Raw genomic sequence first — 11,691 nt, 5'->3', positions numbered from 1 at the left:
CTCAATATCAAGCCGGGAGATTCTAGGTAACAGGCCCGTACTTCCCAGGAACATGTCAATTCTAGAATAGCTAAGATGCGGAGAGGAGAAGAAGGTGTAATTCCTGGAGGTGGGATTACGGGATCTCCACATGTCCCGCAACCCCAAGCTTTTAAGCAGGGCTTTCAGTGCATCCCTAGCCTTTTTGGGATCCGAACTTGAACCCACTGATGTGTCTAACCTGGGATTTAAAATTAAATTGAAATCGCCCCCTAAAATTAAGTGACCTTCCACCTTGGAATGCAAAATCGGGGTCAGTGCCTGGTAGAAGTCCAGCTTTTGCGAAGTGGGGCCATAAAGCGACACTAGAGTGTAAATCTCGCCCCCTATTTGAATTTTTAAAATAAGAAAGCGCCCAGAAGGGTCCTCGTATTGCTCCTTTAACTCAAAGTGACAATCCTTTTGAATCAATATTCCCACCCCAGCGTATTTGGAGGCTACTATTGATATGGATACCTGGGATTGCACATTAATCTTTGATACCTCTTTCGCAAATGTGTCTCTTGCAACATAGCGACATCGATCTGCAGACGGTCCAATTCTTTAAACAGTAGTTTTCTCTTTCTTGGAGTATTAAGACCCCTCACATTAAGGGATAAAAATTTAAAGTTAACCATCAATAAACATACTTAAACGTTCTCCACAGCATAAAAAAGACCATTCCCCATGGCATCGTCCCCCATTTACAGCAGAAATTACCCACTCAACTGGCAAACAAGCGAGATATCCCCTCAACCCAACCCCCCTCCCTCTTCCCCCCCCCCCTACCCCCAGTGTAATTAAACCAAGGCACAACCGCCTTGTGCCATCCACCCATGGAGGAAGTGGAAACCCCTCCCCAAGTTACTCAACATCTGGGCTTGGCGGAAGTAAAATTCAACTGTACCCAGCCAACACAATTAAAGAACAGTCCTGCGATATAAATCCAAACAGAAAAATGTGCTCAAATGAGCAATAAGACTGCTAGTAAAGGGGTGATCAAAATAACCCCTACAACGATTCCATCCATTTGCTTTCCAAAAGAAGAAGACAAACTCCAGAAAGGGAAAGAGGAAAGAGAAAAAAAAAAATATCTATACTAATAAACGAAGCTTGACCGACGTGCCCGCAAATGCGCAGTAGAGAGCAGCTCTACTGCGCATGTGCGGGCGAGCACGTCGTTCTTAGGCAGCGTCAAAAAAAAAACAACATGGCGGCGGCAGCGGGCGGCGGCACCTGCGGTAGCGGTAGCGGGTGGTAGCGGCAGCGGGCGGTAGCGGCGGCGGCGGTAGCGATAGCGGGCGGCGGCAGCAGCGGTAGCGGCAGCGCGCGGTAGCGGCGGCGGGCGGCGGCGGCGGTAGTGGCGGCGCGCGGTAGCGGCAGCGGGCGGCGGCGGTAGCGGCGGCGGGCGGTGGTAGCGGTAGCGGCGGCGGCGGTAGCGGCGGTAGCAGTAGCGGGCGGCAGTAGCGGTAGCGGCAGCGGCCAGGAGAGAGGGAGGGACTGAGTGAGAGAGTGGGAGGGAGGGACTGAGTGAGAGGGAGGGATTGAGTGAGGGGGAGGGGCTGGGAGGGAGGGATTGAGTGAGGGGCTGGGAGGGACGGACTGAGTGAGAGGGAGGGACTGAGTGAGAGGGAGGGGAGAGTGAGAATGAGGGAGAGGTGAGAGTCAGGGCCGCAGCGGCGAAGACGGGCGGCAGCAGTGAGGGAGGAGAGAGAGAGGGAGGGACTGAGTGAGAGGGGAGGAGAGAGAGGGAGAGGGAGTGGGACTGAGTGAGAGGGAGGGAGTGGGAGTGTGAGAGGAGGGAGGGAGTGGGACTGAGTGAGAGGGGAGAGGGGGGATTGAGTGGGACTGAGTGGTGGGGGAGGGAGGGAGTGGGACTGGGAGGGAGGGAGCTGGGACTGGAGAGGGAGGGAGGGAGTGGGACTGAGTGAGAGGGATAGAGGAGGGAGGGGAGGAGAGGGGGGGTGGGAGTGAGTGAGACTGAGGTGGGAGGGAGGGACTGAGTGGGAGGAGAGGGAGGGTGGGAGGAGTGGGTGAGTGTGAGGGAGGGAGGTAGGTGGGGTGGTGAAGAGTGAGGGGAGAGAGAATGAGGGGGAGGTGAGAGACAGAGGGATGTAGCCCGTTTTAACGGGCCTTAACGGCTTGTATATATATGTCACGCTGGGGCCTCCTCTGCACGCTCCGCAGCTGAATCCTTTGCAGTCGACGCCGACCCTTGGCGACCCTTTGCCAGCGAGGTTGAGGAGCACGTCGAAGAGCCAGGCCCCCTGGCCCCCTGGCCCGCTTATAGCCTCATGATACCTTCAGGTTGTAGTATTTCCACTGCCTCTTTCACCGATTTTATACGGTGAGTCGTGCCTTGAACTGTGAAGGCCAACCCGCCCTGGATACAGCCAATGGTAGCGAATGTTGGCTTCTGTCAGCTTCACAGTTACACAATGAAACTCCTGCCTTTTTCTCAATGTAGCAGAGGAAAGGTCCGCATAAATAGCGAGCCTCATGGCCCTCCCATTGCCAGGACTTTGCCTCCGGGGCTATGCCAAAAATTGCTTCTTTCTGCTGAAATGAGTGGTAGCAACCACAATATCTCTGGGCTTGTTAGCTAGCTTTGGACCCAGGGTCCGATGCGCTCTTTCCACTTTAATGGGCTCAGATGCTGCGTCTGCGTCCTGAGTCAGAAAAATAAAGAGATTCTCCTCACCACCTCCACGCAATCCTGGTAGTCCTCAGACTCCGGAACTCCCCGGATCCTCAGGTTACATCTCCTGCTTCGATTTTCGATGTCTTCCATCTTTTCTGCCAGGGAGTTGTAGGATTGTTGGAGCAGCACCTATTCCTTCCGCATGGCGTCCCAGCCCTCGCCCTGGGTGTCCAACCGCAATTCATTCTCGTCCACTCGGCGCACCAAGTCCGCTGTCTCTTCTTTCATGCCGGCTAACATATCAGCGATCTCCCGCTTGTAGGATTTTAAATCTTGCCTCAGTTCACCAAACCACCTCCGCATCTCAGATCTGGAGGGGGGGGGAGTCATCTGCAACAGTGATTTCTTCAGCCTCCTCCTCTTGCACCGCGAGGGAATCGGCCGCCGCCATTTTGGACTTTCCCGGATCGGGGTCGTCGTCGCCGCGGGCATAGGAGAATTTCTTTAAATCGAGGGTTTTCTTCTTCGAGGTCATTCCCAGCTTAATGAGAAAGAGGTCAGGAGTCGTTGGCGCGCTCGACCAGCGTTGGAAACGGGGAAAAAAAAGCTAAATAGCCCAGAAGCTCGAGGAGCAGTACCGGAGTGCTGCTTACATGGGGAAGTGACGTCACTTCCTCCTACCGAGTCATGTTTGATGACTGGTTGCAAAGAAGACTGCCATTCCTTTTTCACTCTTACCAACGTGACTCGCCCACAGTGGTGGATTTTGCCTCTCTGCAACGGGACTATGTGATCCCCCACCGGCATTTCTTTGCCTATCTCCAGGCTCGCCACTACCTTCATTCCATTCAGTGGACTCCGGATTCGTCTGGAATCGACCTGTGCCCAACGGATTTTTGATGTTGCTCTCAGACAGAACTGAATCAAAGGATGGAGTACAATGGGCAAGGAATATAGGGAACCCAATCATGTCCGCTCAGTGGTGCGGTATTGGACTGAAGCTTGGGGGGAGGAACTCTCGGTTTCAACTATCCTCACTTGTTTTAAATCACTGTATAAAGCAATACCAGATGTTACCCTCCATGAGCTACAATTTTGCATCTTACACCATCTTATCTGTGTTGATGTGCTACGATATTGAATGGGCCGCTTGCCATCTGTTCAGTGTATTAAATGCGGATTGGACTTGGGCACTCTGGCTCATAGACTTCAATTGCTCGACCTTGCAAGTATTTTGGGATGGCATCTTCACACTCATAGCCCAATGCTTACGGATTAATCTCCGAAGGTCCGGCCGTCTTCTTTTGGCCGGGCTACCGGGAAGCGTAGTTTGCGGTAGATGGGGTAATGGACAGGTTTGGACGCACCACCATCCTTCTAGCCTGCCGCACGATACTAGCTACATGGATCGAACCGGCTACGTGTCCTGCACTTCACGCCTGGTACCTTCGACTTGCCTCGGCTATGCAAATGGAGAGCCTTACCGTTCTTGCACACTCACGCCCGTATGATAAATCTTATTGTGACTATTGGTCTGCCTGCTTCCTTCTACTACCCCAGGATATACAAACCGGTTTAACAGCAACTGGATATCAAACAGCCTGGCGCTGACTCTTAATAGCGACACTGCACTCCTCGCCTTCTCTGGTAGCACTGTGGACACTACGGTGCACTTTCTCTACAAGGCCGTAGGGTCTCTATTACTTTGACTCCCGAGGGGAGGCGGGGGACTCATTAGGGACTGAAGGGTGTGTGAGGTATGAATGTGGGTGTGTCTATGGGTTACATTTGTAGGGGGGATGTGTTATGTTTGTGGTTACGCTCTAAGGGGCGGATTTTAAAAGGCCCTCGTGCGGCGGCACGCCTATTTGCAGAGGCCGCCGGCGCGCGTAAAGCCCCGGGACGCGCGTAAGTCCCGGGGCTTCCTGTCGGGGGTGTGGCGGGATGACGCAGCATTTCGGGGGCGGTCACGTGGGCGTGGTTTCGGCCCGGGGGCATTCCGGGGGCGTGGCCGCGGCCCCTGGGACCGTACCACGGAGCGGGGCAGCCGGCCGACGTGCACAAAGTTACGCCTGCTTTCAGCACGCATAACTTAGCCGACAAAGGTAAGGGGGGGGTTTAGATAGGGCCGGGGAGGTGGGTTAGGTAGGGGAAGGGAGGGGAAGGTGGGGGGAGGGCGAAGGAAAGTTCCCTCCGAGGCCGCTCCGAAATCGGAGCGGCCTCGGAGGGAACAGGCAGTGCGTGCTGGGCTCGGCGCGCGCAGGTTGCACAAATGTGCACCCCCTTGCGCGTGCCGACCCCGGATTTTATAAGAGACGCGCGGCTATGCGCGTATCTTATAAAATCCAGCGTACTTTTGTTCGCGCCTGCTGCGCAAACAAAGTACGCACTTGCGCAAGTTTTTAAAATCTGCCCCTAACTGAAGAAAAGGGCGTGCAGGTTGGGCTCCTGAGTGGTGGACGTTGTCCCACAGTTTATTGTTATTGCTGTTTTGCTCACCTTGGTGTCCTGACTTGTATGTCCTGGAAATAAAAATGATTCTGAAAAAAAAAAAAAAAGAGGCTTTACTCCTCCCTTAGTGCCTGTATTAAGGTAAATGGGGGATATTCAAAATCCTTTGGGATTGAACGGGGCACTAGGCAGGGCTGCCCCTTGTCACCCTTACTCTTCGTGCTATATTTCGAGCCCCTGGCCATGAAAATTTGAGGGGAGGCGGAGATAAAGGGGATCTCTGTAGGAGGGTATGGTTACAAACTCACGATGGTTGCGGATGACAGCTTGTTCACTATAGCCCAGCCGACTCATTCCCTAGGGCCGTTGATAGAGGAGATTAAACTTTTTAGTGCGGTTTCTGGGTACAAACTGAACATGGATAAATCTGAACTTCTGAATGTCACCCTCCCTGGCGACCACCTACGGCAGATTAAAAAGAAGTTTCCTTTTAAAATCGTACAATCCACATTAAAATACCTCGGAGTGAAAATAGGCCCCAACCTTGCTGACTTATATAAGATAAATTATGAGGGATTGTGGGGGAAAATTCTTGTGGCCCTTCAAAAGTGGGAACGTACGGATTTATCCTGGCTTGGTAGAATTGCCGCTATTAAAATGAATATTCTACCTAGATTAGGATACCTGTTTCAGACACTACCCATGGCAGTGCCTGATCTCACCTTTCGGAGATGACAACGGAAACTATTTCAGTTTAAGGTGCCCACCACCTTCAGAAACTGATATTAAACAGAGAAGAACATTATTTGTCTCATTTACCTTGATAACGGATAGCGAGCTGGTGTTTAAACACTTTATGCACAATAGATTAAAATTGTTTTATGGTGCCAGGATATGGGCCTATCCTGACTTATCGAGAACTACGCAAGAGAGGAGGAAGAAATCTGAAGTAGAAAGAGGAGGTGGTAAATTTGTTGTTAAATATCCCTGCAAATGTATATTAACATAGAAAGAAAATAGATATGTTTTCTTTGAACCTGCAGATGTGCATAAGTTTTTGGAAGGCCACCCGTAAGAAATTACTGATAAGTTGGATGCATTGTAGAAAGAGGCCACTGTACTGCCAGCCAGCTAAGTTGCTAGGATAGCAAATGTAATTCATTTCCTTTACCGCTTTTTACAAGCCCCGATTACTTTATTTTGCCTAAAATATTATATATTCATTTAAGTGAAAATATGAGGAATATTTCATATGTTAAAATTTGATGCTTTGTAAATTTATTTTGATTATTTGTGCATTGTACTTGTAGTAATGGTTGAAAATGAATAAAAATATAATTAATAAAAAATAAGACGCCCACCTCCAGTGAGCAGGGCTGCATTGTTTCCAGGTCTGAGTGATCCATGTCTTCAATGCTATTATGTCGCATCCCAACTGTGCAGGGTAATTGATTGGCATAACCAGGGGACAAATAAGCGCTGGGTGCGGTTGGAAACGGACCTCCTACGCGGGATGTCACCTGCCTCCCAAGTATGGCTACCAAGTAAGGACAGACAGAAAGACACGGGAGCCATCCCCTCGGTCGCTCTCACATTGAAATTATGGGACCAATGGAAGACTTTATTGGTGGGTCACAGGCAATATTTCCCTAGGACTCTGATATTTTATAATCCAGATTTTCCGCCTGGTGCCTCTAGAAGCAGGGCAGTGAGATGGGGAGATAAGGATGTTCTCGCTTAGAGCATCTTTGGTACAGCGGTAAGTTAATGGATTTTTCAGAGCTCAGGCAAAAACTACAATTTACCTGCCTCGGATCATTACTTTTATTGCCAACTGCGGCACTATCTATCCCAGAAATATGTTCATACAGATCTAACCAGGGGGAAATCACTGTTTGAAGGCTATTGTGACCAAGCAGGGACACTTAAAAGGTTGATATCTCGGATATATGCTTTCTTCAACGCTGATCTTTCACATCCCCCAGCACATATCATTGGGAAAAGGATCATATCCATTGGGAAAAGGATCTTCACATTACTATAACCCCGCCACAGTGGTCCCGTTGTTTCACATCTATCGGGAAATGCTCAGTCTCGGCGGCCATAACAGAATAAGATGCTTTATCGATGGCACATCACCCCTGTCAAGTTACACAGATTTTACCCAAGCCTACCAGACTGCTGCTGGAGAGAGTGTGGGGCTGAGGGGTCCTATCTACATGTGGTGGGAATGTCCTATAATTAAACATTACTGGGATGGTATAACACAGCTGATCTACGAGGTAGTCGGTGTCTGTATTAACAGGGACCCGGCCTTCTTTCTATTAAATGTCTCAGCAACATCACCCGTTTTAAATCAAATCTGTACAAACGAGTGATGGAATCTTATAATACCAGATTTCTAAATACCATCAATGTAAACCGACAATACTTGCCGTAGCCTGTATTTTTGTAAACAGTGAGACCTCATATATTGTGGCGGGCTAACCGTGTGAATGCCCTCGAACGCCACTATCAAGGTTGTGCGGTGATGATTTTTCAAATGCACCGTCAGAAAGTTCAAATCATCGGTCTCTCTGTTAGGGTTTGCACATTAAGGTAATGACAGCTTGTGTCAGTTTACTACAATATAAGGCAATGAAAAACACTTATCGTAGCGGAGTATGCAGTAGGGATATAGAACGCTGGCGATGGCCCGACACGGCTCGTGTTTCTGTCAAAAGCTTCCTCAGGGGCCGCACAATGCCAATACTGAAAAATAACAGGAACAAGGTAATCAATTCCTTGCAAAACAACAGTTTAAATTCAGATCGCAAACTGCTTAATACCTACGATTCCCAGACACTGCCACTTGGCTCTGCTACTAGGCTGCAGCTTTTCTCGGGCAGCAGGATCCGCCATTTTGCGCAATGGTTATGTACCTACCGCAGTAGGCGGAACCAATTAATTATGACGTCAAAGTAATTAACTTGAAACGGATGAAAAGACTAGAAGAGCGATGTCCATTCAACAGAATCATTAAGGCCATTGGGGGATGTAGATGCTAAAGTGAAAATCCACCATTGTTCGCGTGTATTCAGAATTTGATTAATATCACCTCCACGAGTATTGGGTACAATTTGTTCAAGGATGGTCCATCGAAGTTGATCGAAAGTATGTCCAGATGAGGTACAATGAGTCACCATGGGCGCCTCCATATTTAAAGTGTTCAGATGACTCCGATGTTCGAAAAGCCGAGTTTTGATTTTTCTGCTAGTTCTGCCAACATACACAAATTGGCAGGGGCACTGTATAAGATATACCACAAACGTGGAGTTGCAGGTTGTCGCTGATCGTTTGTAAAATATGTGACTCGTTTTGGGGTGTTGCCAAAACGATCCCTCCATCGTGATGGAGCACATGTCACAGTTGCCACAGGCGGTATGGTTTCCTTGTAGACTGCCAGTATTGTGTGGAGTGACGGCCGCGTGCACTACAAAATCTCTCAGGTTTTTACTTCGCTGGTAGGCAAACATCGGGGGTTCAGTGAATATCTGATGTAACTGAAGGACATGCCAGTGTCTTTTAATGCTCTGCATAATTAAATAGGATTTGTCTGTGTGTGTAAGTACACAGATATCTGTGGTCACCGGCGCCTGAATTTTGTATTCCAATAAGGCTGTCCGTGGAGAGTACCATGCTCTCTTGAAAGCTTTGTGGACTGCACTGAATGGATATCCCCTGGAAAAAAATCTCTCTGCTAGTTTTGCCGGCTTGAATTTTGAAATCGCCGTCTGATGAACATAGGCGTCTGAGCCTAAAGAATTGGCTCACAGGAAGGCCATGTTTAAATGCTCTGGGGTGAAAGCTGTGATATCTGAGGAGATTATTTCTTTCTGTCTGTTTGCGGTGAATGGATGTGTGAAGTTGCTGATTTTGAATGGAAATGGCAATGTCTAAAAAAGCTATGTGTGTGCTACTATGTTGTGTGGTGAATTGTAAATCCTTGTCAATTGTGTTAACCCAAAGAAAAAAATGTTTGTAGTGAGACAACATCTTGTTTCCAAAAAATGAGGAGATCATCAATGTAACGGATCCACAAAGAGACCGCATCAAACCATCTTGACCTGTAAATGTGAAGTCTTTCTAATCTATCCATGACTAGGTTGGCAATAGAAGGGGCTGCTGATGACCCCATTGCTATACCATGGATTTGCAAGTAATTGAGCATTGAAAGAAAAATAGTTTCTCTGAATGACTAGTTTGGCTACTTAAAAAATAAACCAAAAAGGAATCCTGGAACCTTCCATATTGATCTTAAGTGTTTCTTCGATGGTCAATAAGGCAGTGGCATGGGACACATTAGTGTATAAAGAAACAACGTCCATTGTTACCAAAATTGTTGGGTCCTTTAATATTGTGTGATTTTCCAAAATTTTGAGCACTGCCGTGGTGTCTTTAATATATGACCTCATTTTTTGAACATGGGGTTTCAAAAACTTGTCCAGAAAAATCGCCAACGGCTCCAACACTGAACCGTTACTAGACACAATAGGTCTCAGTGGAGGATCAACTAAGGATTTATGGACTTTGGGAATCCCATACATTATGGGAATCCGTGGGTGTTGTACCAATAAAAAGTTCCGCTCTTTGCGAGTGAGAAAAGGAGTCACTTTTTCTTCCAATAGACTTTCAATTGTACTGACCAATTCCTTGGTGGGATCTCCTTCAAGAGGGCTGTAATATTTAGTGTCAGAAAGATGAGTATTTAACTTGGTGATATATTGATCTCGATCCAACATGACTATGCTGCCCCCCTTGTCCGCGGGTTTTATAATTGTAGTAGGGTCAGACGTTATGGACCGTAAAGCTTGACGATCACGATGTGAAAAATTGATATATGGATGGGTTTTGCTGTTTTCAACATCACCAGCATACCCGTCTATGTATCTTATCCGCCAAAAGCTTTTGGCAGCACGGGCAGAAATAGCCTACCAATGGAAACAGGTAGATGCTCCTTCCTTGAGGCAAGTGCAGACGAGACTGATAAAGGTCTGTTATTTAAACAAATTAACTGCAGTGAGACATAATCAAATGTCTAAATTTGACACCCAATGGCAACCATGGATAACCTGCAAATGCAGCAGATTGCTACCTAGTAGCGCTTAGTAGTCGTTAGTCGTTATGGCTGATACCCTATCACTCTAGTGTGTGTATGTGGGGGGGGGGAGGGAGTTCTGGACATAAAGACAAAACTTACTTGTAACAGGATAAAGTTTATTGTTTATTGCAGTCATTGACAGTAGATATTCTGCAGTTCCTTATATTGTATTATACATTCTTTTTGAAAGTTTATTTTGTGTATGGTTTCTCATTGTACCGTATTAGCCATAACTCACTGTTTTGTATCAATATTCTGTTACCTTAAAATTATCAATTAAAAAAAAAAAAGAATCAGTCCTGAGTTGGTGCTCTGCAAGCTGGTCTCTCCGGTAGTGGTCCGCAGCGCGGGGTAACCCGGAGGAAACCTCCTCTTGTAGAAGTGTAGTGTAGGCTGTCTCCGGTAGTGGTCCGCAGCACGGGATAACCCGGAGGATATTTCTCCTTGCAGACGTTATGTGCAGAATGTATCCGGTAGTGGTCCATATGCGGGGTAGGCCGGAGGTAGATGGTAAAGGTCTGCACAAGACAGTATGGATCCGGTAGTGGTCCACAGAGCGGGGTAACCAGAGAATCCACACAGAGAGTGAAGCAGAGATGTAGAGCAGATCCAGTACTCACTCAGAGCAGACATGGTAGCCGTAGTGGAAAGCACCGTAGGTCCGGTGAAGGAACGGCGAAGAGACTCACGGGGTAGTGGAAGTGAGGCGAAAGGAAATGGCTCACTGAGGAGTGGATAGCCCTGAGTGCAACAAGGACCCCGAGGAGAGGGTACCGAGAACATTCAGCCAGGAGCGTAGGAACAGAGAAGCAAAGTCCCAGAATGGCGGAATTAAGCAGGATGGGAATCCTTGCTAACTCATAGCTTGGAAGGTCAGCTGGGTTTAAGTATTGTGAGCGGATGATGTCATGCGGTGGGGACACCCCTGAGGTTCCCGCCATGACATGGTCAAAACGGGGGCAGGCACGCATGCGCCTTAGGTAACCCCAGAAGAAAGATGGCTGCCAGAAGCGCCAATGCTGTCCCGGGAACACCATAGAGGTCGGCGTGGTGAGGCAGAGGCGGCCATTCTCCCCAGACTAGGAACTGTGAGTAGCAAAGAGGTGAGCGGCAAAGGTCGCAGCTGTCTGCGCAACAGTACCCCCTTCTTAGGGCCCTTCCCGGGGGGGGTCGGCTTCCGAGGATGAGTACGATGGAACAGGTGTATCATGTCTTTATCCAAAATGTTGATGACAGGTTCCCAGCTGTTCTCCTCTGGTCCTTATCCCTCCCAAGAAATGAGGTACTCCAATGCTTTCCTCTTTTACGAACATCTAGGATGTCGTCCACCTTGTACGCAATGTCTTGTTCAGCATTCACAGGTTGTGGGTCAGGAGTCTTCTCGGAGAACTCAGAGAGGATGAGTGGTTTCAGGAGTGAAACGTGGAAAGCGTTGTGTATT

The sequence above is a fragment of the Rhinatrema bivittatum genome, chromosome 2 (genome assembly GCF_901001135.1).
Source record: "Rhinatrema bivittatum chromosome 2, aRhiBiv1.1, whole genome shotgun sequence".
NCBI classification, from domain to species: Eukaryota; Metazoa; Chordata; class Amphibia; order Gymnophiona; family Rhinatrematidae; genus Rhinatrema; species Rhinatrema bivittatum.
The sequence above is the reverse complement of the archived record's forward strand: the minus strand, read 5'-3'. Positions refer to the sequence as shown.